This window comes from Hippoglossus hippoglossus, chromosome 3 (genome assembly GCF_009819705.1).
Source record: "Hippoglossus hippoglossus isolate fHipHip1 chromosome 3, fHipHip1.pri, whole genome shotgun sequence".
In the NCBI taxonomy this organism is placed as follows: domain Eukaryota; kingdom Metazoa; phylum Chordata; class Actinopteri; order Pleuronectiformes; family Pleuronectidae; genus Hippoglossus; species Hippoglossus hippoglossus.
In genome coordinates, this window is record NC_047153.1 from 12,454,111 (window position 1) to 12,465,872 (window position 11,762).

The window sequence follows — 11,762 nt, forward strand, 5'->3', positions numbered from 1 at the left end:
TATCAAAACCCATATTTTTCAAATGAATTTTCTTTACCTAAACCATAACAAGTAAAGTTGAGAGCAGTGTATCAGCGGGTGAGGTTTTCGAGGAGTCAGCTGAGTCAGTGGAACTGATTTGAGGATTACGACTGAAGACTTCTGAATCTCAGATTTAATGATACACTCAAACAAACAAGACATGGACCTCAATATGTTTCACAGACGTCCTCATGTGGTAAATTAGAAGAAAAAGAAATATCGCAGCGCTTATTGTGCTGAGTTCATTTTCAGTGCAGATGGTGAATGTACTTTTACTCTCACGTGTAGATATTGCACATGATGTTCATTGGTTTCTAGGCTGTAAAGTAAACAGGACTTTTGCGGAATCAACAAATATTAATTACATCATTTAATTTGGGTACAATTTTCAGTTCAAATCAGAACGTCTGTCAGGAAAATCTCCAACTGAAATAATGAGTTGAATGAGTGTATCCCTCAGTGTTCAATCGACTCATCGAAGTGTAAGGAAATCCCATTGAAGTCAAGCCGTTGTCTTCGATTTTCCAGGTTTTCCTTCTGCACAGTTTCTTCATGAGTAACAGTGAGTTGGTCATAATGATGATCGGTGTGTATGGATCACATTAATCTGTTTGCTGGTCTGCTTTTTCCAGTGGCACGCACATATCGTCTAAACGGTTGTTTTGCTCGTGTGCGTGTCAGCCTCCGTGAAAGTGTCAGCCCAGTCACTGAATGTGTGAAAAAGCTTTTCCTCCGTCTCGTTGTCGCTGTGGTGAACGGTGGAAACGCACCTGCAGCTTCACACATCTGCGTGTGTGTGAGGATGAGCTGAGACTCTGCCAGTTCGAAGCTCTGCAGCAGATTCATATGTGCCGCTGAAATTGTTTTCACATGAGTGGAGGACTGCTCTGCGTCAACTGTTTTTCTGAGCAAATTACACGAAGAAAGAGGGGAAAAGCAGAAATGGTTGCACTTATCTGGAATTGTTTTATTTAAAAAAAGACTCAAGGAGAGGAAGACATAAAAAAAACATTCTGTTCTTGCTTCATTCCAAGTTAGATGTAGAATTTTGATGATCACAATTTGCACACAGTGCCAGTGAAATGTGAAGAGCGCTGGACTTCCTGTGGAGTAGCTTTAAACATTTGGTCCTCACGTCAGGTTCAAAGTAAACAGGTAAAGTCCCACAGGACCTCAGTGTTTCTGGTTCAGCTTCAATAAATATGCTGCACATGTGATGTGAACATAATGTGGAGTCACCAATTAATCTGATACAATTTTACATCATTGCTTTAATCCTTGTACCTGTTACCTGTCTCCCTCCCTCAGTCTTCTGCTAGTTGATCGAACCACCGACCCTTTCGATTCGTGGACAACCCGCCGTACTTCCTGAGCCACAGCTGCCTCTCGCGCCATTGCGGCACAGCATGGATTCAGTTCAGAGTTATTATTTTCCATCTGCCTTCTTTAAAACCCTCCTTGATTTCCAGGCTGTGCAGAACTCGCAGAGGGCCCGGAGATGGTGCCCAGCCCATCCAGACCCTCAACGTACACAACATTCATGGATGAAAGTTTATTAGGATCTGGAAAAATGTGTCCCATATGTGGCTCCCTCGAGAATCTGGTGTTGATCTTGAGATGCCTCCTTTACTGATATGATCAGTCGAGAGAATTATCCTGCTTCATCAAATTCAGAGCACACCCAGCTGACACACATAGAACACAGTACGGGGGAGGTGTGTGTGTGTGTGTGTGGGTGTGTGTGTGAGTAGAGAGGTTAAAGTCAGAGCTGGCAGGCTGCTATCTGGAAGATATTACTGATCAAACTGAGTAGTTTCATTCAACAGTCAGCGTGCTTCCACAGAGAGCGTGTGTGTTACTGTACTGAATGTTTCACTCTCCACTGCATCCTTTACTGTGTCTGTGTGGTTGTGTTACTGGATCTCATCCAGTAACACTACTACTATGTTGATAGTAGGAACATTGTATTATTGACCTCCGTGCTTTAAAGATCAGAGGGGGAGAAAAACAGAGCTGCTCATGAGCTGCTGATTTCTCTTTACCGAGCTCTCAGTATTTCATGTTAATGATATATGCTTGTTTCTTATGGTCTAATACTGTGTACTGTGTGTACTGTGTGTACTGTGTGTCTCTGTTGTTTGTTTCATGGTTTGGACACAGATTATGGGGGTAAATGTGCAACCCACCAACCCACCAACCACCAACCAACAACCAACCCAAGCAAACCCAAGCCAACCAACCACCAATCAAACAAGCCAACCAACCAACCAACAAACCAACCAACCAACCAACCAACTAACCAACCCAAGCCAACTCAACCCAACCCAACAAACCAACAAATCCAACTCAACCAACCTGAAGATAAAAAATAAGCTGACCTGAGCTATTGCTGCCTTTAAGTGATCAGTACCAATAGTTCTGGGGCAGCCCTCATGCTGAAGTGAATACATATTAAGAATAAGACGGATTATGATTTAAGGGTCACCCACTGGTATTTAAATGGCTAAAGCTCTGTGTATTCGGTAACGTCTCTCGCCTCGTGTGTGCCCCTACCTATAATTTAGATCCCAAGAGCAACCGTACTGGCTCTACTGGGCAGGGAGCTTGTAGGGAGGTCTTCAATTGGCCTCACAGTCTCGGGAAACCACAGCCACAAATATGTCCGCAGGGCTCCTCGGAGGATAATGACACTTGAACATGGTGATTGCGCAGCTGACAGCAACAAATGTGATGGCAGTGTTTCAAAATGTGCTACTGTATCATCAGGACAACTTATTGTATTGTAGGCGGCTGTGGACAACAATAACTTTGAGAGAATAGAGAAAAGAGGAAACTGTCATCTGAGGAATAATCTGGAGGCATGGAAATTATAGATTCTTTGTTTAATATTGTTTGTGGGATACCTACAATGAGAAAATGCTTTTAATACTTTCCAGTGTCAAATGCGCTGAAGTGCTGCCAATACAACTGAAGTGAGACGCATTGTTAAGTTCCCCAGCATGTTTTTTTAAGTTAAAAAACAAGCAGCAGAGACATGTGATACTAATGTGAACCAGTAAGAAGAGGCTTCAGAGATGCCGCACTGGCACCTCACCCGACTCCGACCACTTCTGAGAGATAATGCTGTGCAAATAGGTTGCAGGCCGCAATCTAGAGGGCACCGCACTCTGAATAAATTACACAAATGTCCAGCAATTTGTTATCTCCCTCCCTACCACCCTGTCTTTTTAACTGTCCAGATGCTGGAGTGTTGGCTGATGCTTTCGGCTTTTTGGTTCCATTGGCTCTTTTTTAGATTTTGTTGCACATACATCATACATCTTTTTGTTCTTTGAAATGTATATATATATATATATATATATACTTGTGTATAAAAGATAGTTTTGGACTTTCTAGACAAGAAAGATGGAAATTTCAAACCTGAGTTGCTTGAAGCACAGTTACAGCTACAGTCTGGTAAACCACTGACTGATGGTAGCTGCCAAAAAGTAAGTTTGAATTTTTTATGAGCTTCACAAGGTTTCTTACCAGAGAGCTCCCGCCTCAAAATAAACCTCGATCTTATTACTAACATTTCAGTGCCCCATCGTGAAACTCAAAAATGAAATTTGATATCAAACCATAATTTATCTGGCCCGGTTTAATAAGGTTTTCCAACTGACTTGTTTTAATAGCAAACGGCCTAATACATCAGAAAACCTTATTGGTTTATAGCAGTGTAATCATATGAAGTAGTGTTTTCAGATTAACCACTAATTTTCATATTTCCCTGACATCTGCAATAAAACCCTCAATATCTCCTCTTTAAAGTTGTACTGAGAGCATAAAGTAGACAAACTCACTGTCTGGCTCTTTGATATAAAACAGAACATCAACCTATGGTATATTTATAAATAATGTGCAAACAATTATACTTCTCAAACACTTTCACTGTTCAGCCCAGGTCTCTCTGTTCCTGTTCTCCCTGCGTTAGCCTGGGTTTCCTCTCGGTACTCCGGGATCCACTGACATGCAGACTGGGGTTTGGTTAATTGGAGACTGTAGATGTGAATGTGAGTGTGAATGGTTGTTTGTCTCTGTATGTCTTCCCTGCATATTGCTGGGTATGCTATACCTGTCCAGCATGTACCCCCCCCCTCGCCCAATGCCACATGGGACTAGCTCCAGCTCCCCCCACGATCCTCCAAGGACATGAAGTACAGATAATGGATGTGATGTCTTGTTTTTCTTTTGAATTTCTCTGTCTGTTTCCCTGCTCTCCCCTGTTTGTCTCTTTGTGTATAAATGTGTCATGGGTGCAGCTTTCCAACTCTCGACCTGATAATCATCTCATCAGCTCACTGCTGATGAACCCTGACTGTGGTTCAATCTACAACGTGGTTGTTTCCTGTGGTTCTTGTGATTACACTGTCTTTTTTCCTGTGCCAAGGATTCCTGCGCCGGTTTACCAGCCACCCACCTGCTCCTACGTCGCTCCAGCTGCACATCCAACCTGATCGACCCCAAGCTGCATCCATCCACATTTCCTACATCACACTCCTGCTATGTTCCCATGTCTTCAACATCCGCTTCAATCCCTCTCCCTTGGCATTCCTCCTTAAGATCTGATTCTACTTTCAGGGGCAAAATAACAATACATTCCATTCTCATACTTTTCCTTCCCTTGGTCATTGCTGAGGTTTTTGTTTTACATCTATTTTTATTTATTTCACACACATGGAACAAATGTGTTTTTATCTCCCTATCGTCTCTGAATAATTTGTAAATAAAGATAGATTTGGTCGATCACTGAATTTCATTTTGTTTTATGAAAATGTTTACAAAAGGGGGAATCTGAAATCCAATGTGTTTTCTAAGACAATGACAGATGTGGATTGTCATGTAATTCAGTGGAGCTGATACATATTCAGCTCTTTCACTGGTGTCACGGAAATGATTGGCAATTCAGTATTTAACCCACAACCGCCCCAAAAGAGAGAAGAAATGACTGATACGACTACCGAAGAGAAACTCTGATGTGTAAGCAGGGAAACACAAACAGGTAGTGGAGAAAGGCTCCTCAAACAGGAGTCCAGCAAAGGAAAACAGTGAAGACTCTCCTTCCTTCCGCTGGAGTAAAGCCACGTTCTCTGGAGCAGTGTCGCTGAGATAAAAGTTGACTGTGATCTCCCTGCTCGACCTTTGACCCCAACATTATTTAGATTAGAGGAGGCAGGATCCTGTGCATCTTTGGTGTTTAATCTCTGCGCCTCAGTCAGAGCTGGACAGGGGGATGCTGTGGGAGGCCCGGAGCGGACCCTCTTGTGTTTATTTTGGTGGGCAGATAGGAGTCTCGCAGCAAGGTGCTCGCTGTCATCGCAGTGACCTACGAACCGGGGCCGCCGGACATCACCGAGACTCCAGAGAGGAGGGCCGCAGCAGCATGTGGGAAGGGGTCAGAGGGCAGGGCTGCTGCTGAACATGTGCACAGATGTCAAGAAATAGTCTCACTGAATTTTTTTTGACTTAGTCCAGCTTTTTCAAGAGGGTTAGAGAAGCCAGCTAATTGAAAAAAATAGCCTGACAAGGGGGAAGAGGAAGCTGGGAAACATGATCTATATAACTTCTATCTATGATTTGTAGATATTGTTTCAGGCATTTTGCCTTTATTGATTGGACAGTAAGCATGAAATAGGGAGAGAGAGAATGGGGGAAGATATGCAGCAAAGAGACAAGTCAGAACAGAACTAGCGTCCGCTGCAGGAGGACTCCAGCCTCCATTTGTAGAAAATGAACACACTATGTCTTTAATCTCAAGCTAATCTGTACAAAATATACATTGAGCTGATATCAAATTCTACATTTTTGTCATGTGGAACATTCTTTAGTTTTGGGAACAAATGCAATCCTAATGTTCATTTACTTTCTCTTTTATCATTATTGTCTTTCTTGTCCCCGACTGGGTGAGTCAGGGAAAATCGATGAATATGGTCGGGTCATCATGTAAGATCCACATACATGCAAATGGCAATGTACAAATTGACATATAGTCATATCTACATTGGGATAAAGGGTCTGAGGTTTATATTTCAGAAATCTTAGAGTCACAGAGATTTGCTGCTCTCGTAAACATGTCAATTCAGATACTCTGCTCACAGCCGCTGCAGGAAATCCTTGTGTCCACGCTTCATCTTCCATTACAGAGACTGAGATTTAAAGTTAGTATTTTTGTTTGTCTGTGCTGAAACAGAGCAAAGGTAGTGGTGTCAGAGAGTTCATAATAAAATAATAAGAACCTTCTTAGTGTTAGAATAACAGAGAAGAGTTCAAAAGTCTGTCAGTGTTATAAGAGTTAGAAGACGGCATCTTAGATCTGAACTGTAACAAGAAAGAACTTAATTTCAGCTTAATTTATTCACAACTACGGAAAAATATCAAATTGCTAAACTTTAGAAACCAACATGACTTAAATACTGTTAATATTTTTTTAGTTTTTTTACATGAACAACAGTGTTATTATTAATAAAGTAATAATAATAATAACTTGAATATAGATTTCAATATATTATATCAATATATATTTAGGAAAAAACAAAGAATCTAGGTCAGAAAATAAGAAGAGAATAGTAGTAATTGTAAAAATCTTCGGAATATTGAGCTGAGCACATGTGTTCAACTATAACTAGACCCTATGACAGGGACTGGTGGTTATTGTGCGGCCACCGAGACACTGAGATAGTGAAACAACATTGACGACCAGCATAAAAACCCCACTGACCTTTTTTTAGCAAAGGTCAGCACCAAGCGAAAACAGAGAGCTCACTCACTGGACTAATATCCTGGAATGTCCTGGAAGCTGCGAGGAGAAAGAAAAGTCCTTTCAAACAGGATCTTAATCAGAGTCATGTTCTTTATTTAATTTGAGAGGACGTTCGCACAGACGCAGATGCCCCTTTCTTCAGATGGTCATTTATCCACTTAAGGAATCATGCAAGAATGAATGGTTACTATTTAAGAAAAGATAAGAAAGGGCTTTATTAATGCCCGAGGGAATATCTTGTGCCGTCAACATGTTCAATGCAACAGATACACTGGGTAGAGAAAGACATTTCTTTGTGAAATTAAAGAAATGTGGACAATAAGTACAAAAATTTAACAAATACATTTACACAGAACAGTTGTATATGTGAATCTAAATGTATTGCTCAGTGACAGGTCAAAACTGACCTCTTCTATTAATATTGAAATAATAAAATAATTTGATTGCAATCACTGTGGTACTTTACTTTACCTTCTACACATATACTGTCTGTCCCAAGTATTTCCTGACAGTGGATCTAAATGTTAAAGAAACTCATAAGAAAAACTTACTGAGTTTGCACTGTCTGTTTTGTGGTTGATATTGTATATGATACATGAAATTATTAGAAGGAAAACTACTACAGTACAGTAGTAGTAGTTTGTCTGTTTTTCTTATAAACACAATGTTACACTTAACAGTTTAATTTATACATTTGTTTCCCCCCTGTGTTCATTATAAGTACATGTGCAGGCGGTGTAGTGGAATCTATTCCCCTTCTTCCACATGTTTTTGTGTATGTGTGTGTGTGTGTGTGTGTGTGTGCGTGTGTGTGTGTGTGTGTGTGTGTGTCTGTCAACCTGCTGCATCTGTTACATCTGTTCCCTGCAGGTACCACCAGATCACTAAGTCACTCAGTGTTGTGTGTTGTAACATTACAGTCAAACTCACCTAGTTTCAGACGCATTGTTTGTTTCAGTTATTCATGTTTACTGGTTGTCTCAGATTCAAAATTCATTCTGCACCAGTTTTTTAGCCTGATCCAGCAATGTCCTCATCTGGCTGCTCAGAACTCCAGCAGGCTCATGACCTCATTTGACAATAAACATCTTAAACCTTCTTGATTCCATCCTCGGTCACTTGAGTCCAGACAAACTAAAGAGCAAATGAAACAGTAACACAACAAGGTCGGTGGTACTAGTTTTTCAAATTGGTGTTGAATGTGACACTTCCATGACTATGCATCAGCTCAGAAGCAAAACACTTTAATCATATTTTCAGTGTATATCACACTGATCCCAACACAATCTTTGTTGTAGCTGTAATTCACAAAGCATCAGCCACAGTTTGGGGGTTTTAGGAAGCGTGAGAAATTCATACAGTTTTTGCAGTGCAGCCACCTCCTTGGAGATATTTGTGTCAGGTTGTGTGTGTGTGTGTGTGTGTGTGTGTGTGTGTGTGTGTGTGTGTGTGTGTGTGTGTGTGTGTGTGTGTGTGTGTGTGTGTGTGTGTGTGTGTGTCAGGTTGTGGGAGCTGCCAGGACGTCAACAAAGCTCAGTTCATCCTGCTTCAGGGTGACCAAGTGATTCCAATTAAAGCTGCATGTGTTGTTTACTGAGGCTGGGGTCGTGCAAGTCAAACATGAAGGAGTCTGATCAGAGGAGTGGGGAGCAGAGCCGTGTTCACTCTGTCCTGAGTCTGTTCACACAAACACTGAGATGTGCTGTCTTTTACTCTTTTAATCGGGCGATTAAAAAAGTCTGTTGGTCTCAAGATGTTTAATCTTTTTATGCGTGTACAGTAAAATATGCAAGTTACTTTCACATGTTTGAAAACTAGAGCTTATAATAACAGCACCGAATGCATGAAATGCTCTGAAACACAGAAAATGAGACTGAGCGGCTGAACTGAACTTTAACATTGTCAGCAAATTGGTCAGCTCAAACTGGAGGCGAGTAGGAAAAAGCAAGACAAATCAATTTGTTGTAGTATGATATTGCATCCGCTGACTGAAAGGGAGAGGTGACCGGTCTGAGATGGCAGAGGAAGGAAAAGATAAAGAATCTGAAGAGCCCGGGGCCAAAAAACTACGCAGCGCTGAATGAAGCAGCCAACAGATGCTCCAGCAGAATCTTGTAACGCAAACGTCAAATCATAATGCTCTTCTGTCCAAGACCCACTTAGACTACTCGTGAAGCTCCGTCGCTCTGACAATGAGCCGAGGTTAACAAGTTCAAACGTTTAAAACAATTGCAAGAAGAAGAATGAATACAAACAGCCAGAGGTGGTCTTGAAACTCCAGTCGTTGAAATGGAAAACAGATCGCTCAGTGGCAGTGATGTGAAATAGAGCTACACAGAAATTCAGAGATTATAGAAAGTCACTGGTCTAAGAACAGAGCAGATTGTGCTCTGTTCTTAGAGCTTCTCTAAAACAGGCTGTGGTTATCTTAAAGCACATGTTGTAAGTATTTTATACATAATCCCAAGGGTATTTTTTTTATGTTGAAAATCTAATTCCTGACAGTACAACATATAACCTGAAATACAATTTGCACGGTGGAACAGTGGTTTACCAAGTATCCTCAAAATAAAAAAGGTCCAACAAAACAAACTCCCACAAAACTTAGCCTTTCTGCACACAGTTTTTTTTAAACAAAAGAAAAACAACATCAGTTAAAACCAGTTAAAAATCAGGGTCATGTGCCAAAAGCCTCGATCACCAGTTACCACAGCCATGATTTAGAAAATAAAGCACGTGCCGGAAGATCTTAAATTACAACTTGGGGTGAATTGTATATGGAGTTAGTTTATTTTTAAGCTTATTCACACCTCATATATTTGTCCTCTCTGCAGGCATGTGCTTCATTGAGTATTGTCTGAATTTACTATGTACATCTATAAACAAATGCCAACAGTACTTCAACCATTCTTTAGGATTGATATTTCACAGTAGGAAAAGCACCGGTGTAAATAATGAAATTAATAATGGCTGAATTCATGCTTCAGTTTCAAAATCAAAGTCCTGGTATTGGCTGATTTAACAGGAAAGTTGAACTAAACAGGCCCATTGTTCATTTTATTAGTAAACCTGGTCTTTTCTAACTATAAGATTTCATACTGTCTGCTAGAAAAATACATCCATTCTCTATTCTGCTTGTCTTTTAAGGGTCAAATTAGAACTTGTTTATCATTCCTCTGTTGTTTGACAGTTCATTACTGAGTACGGGTTTTAGTAACACTACATAACATTGTCACATAATCTATAACTAGATTTATTTATTTTGCTAACTTATCATTATGTAACTTAAGTTATGGATCCATCCAAACATTAGGTGGATTAGGTTTTTGACATGTCCTTGTTTCTCCAAGTAGCATATTCACGTTTTCAAAATGAGATCAGGACTAATCCAGGTTTCTGAATCCAGAATAAGATGGATATGTAAATGCATTTTTTGTGATATTTCCTTTCTATAACTTGGACATTTTCTCTTTAACGCTTCAAATCAACACACAGAGATGATTGTTACAAAACTGAGGTTTGACAAAAGTTCAAGGTCACGTCCAAAATATTTTGCGAGTCAAAGACCAGTATGTTTGAAACAAAATGACATGTGTACCGAATAAAAAAAAACTTTTCATGTGAGAATTAGGAACATGAAAGACAGACAATAATAAACTAATTATGCAGAATGAATGGAGGCATGTACAATTTGGCCGGACTTCACTCTTTGTAGAGCAGCAAAGGACACAGTGTTGGCCGAGTGTCAGCGTCAGCTTGTGACTGTCTGTCAAAGTTTGGGCCTGTGAGTGTGTCGAGAGAAGACTCCCTGAACAAATGTCCTTTTCATTTCATGCTTTACATCCATAGACTGCTGCTCCTCCGCTGCTGCTGATTCAATTGCAGCTAATCATTCAATTGAAATCACATGTATGAGAGAGTAAATAACCTTTTTGAAGGATTGTGCACAAAAATAACTGTTAATTCCTTTGAATGTGGGAAAGAAGCGGTGAATCTTAGCCTCATCTTTTAGACGTCTGATACTGTGTAATACATGTTTTCTTACATTTATTATCAATGCTACAGCACATTACCTACAGTACAGTTACAAACGACCCATCTGAGGAAAGGCCTACGATGCCATTTTGCTTGAGGGAGCTTTTGCTCGCAGTGGAAGACATGAAGGAAGGAAATGGCCTTTGGCATGTTGACTCAGGACTAAATTTCCCAGGAGCCCTGAACGGACAGCTATTAAACTTTAATTGCCCCCTCTTGCCAATTGGAGGGGCTGAGAGAACACCGGTGGGGCAAATTTTTAGAGCCACTGTGGAAAGAAAGCCGTCAAATTACACCAAAGGAGCTCAGTGCTCGACTCCCACCTGTCGCTTAAAATGTTATCGTTACTTCAGAAGTGCTCGCGTCAAATGTAAAAGAGGAAAAGAAATAACACGGCATGATCCAGAGGAAAATAACACATGACAACAAGACTTAACATTTCCAAATGCAAGCCCAGTTTTCCCCATCATCCCAGTAAAAAGCTGAAAAAACAGAGAGTATCTGAGCTTTGTTTCTCGATTGTTTGCATAATGCACTTTGATGGGTGGATACTCGTCCCAATCCCTGGCTCTTTTGTATCTGCAGATTACAAAAGGCCTGTTTCCAGCGCCGTGCAGGCTACCAAGAAGAGACTTTCAAAGGGAAGGAATGGGCTTTCAAGTCAGGACCCTTCGATTGTGTTACAGATTGATTCCAGGTGAGGCAGCTTTGGGAAGTTCAGCCGGAGGAAAATTGCCCCTCCGTGCAGCGCTTGCGAGACGCAGGGAGGCTTCACGGTTGGCATGGTGCTCCGGAATTCCAATACTACTCACGTTTGGTGGGATTTCTGAGGGATGAATGCTGGGCCTCAAAAATCTTGTTGTGGTTGATTGCAGTTACATTAAAAGCTAAGCCCGGGCACAGAAAA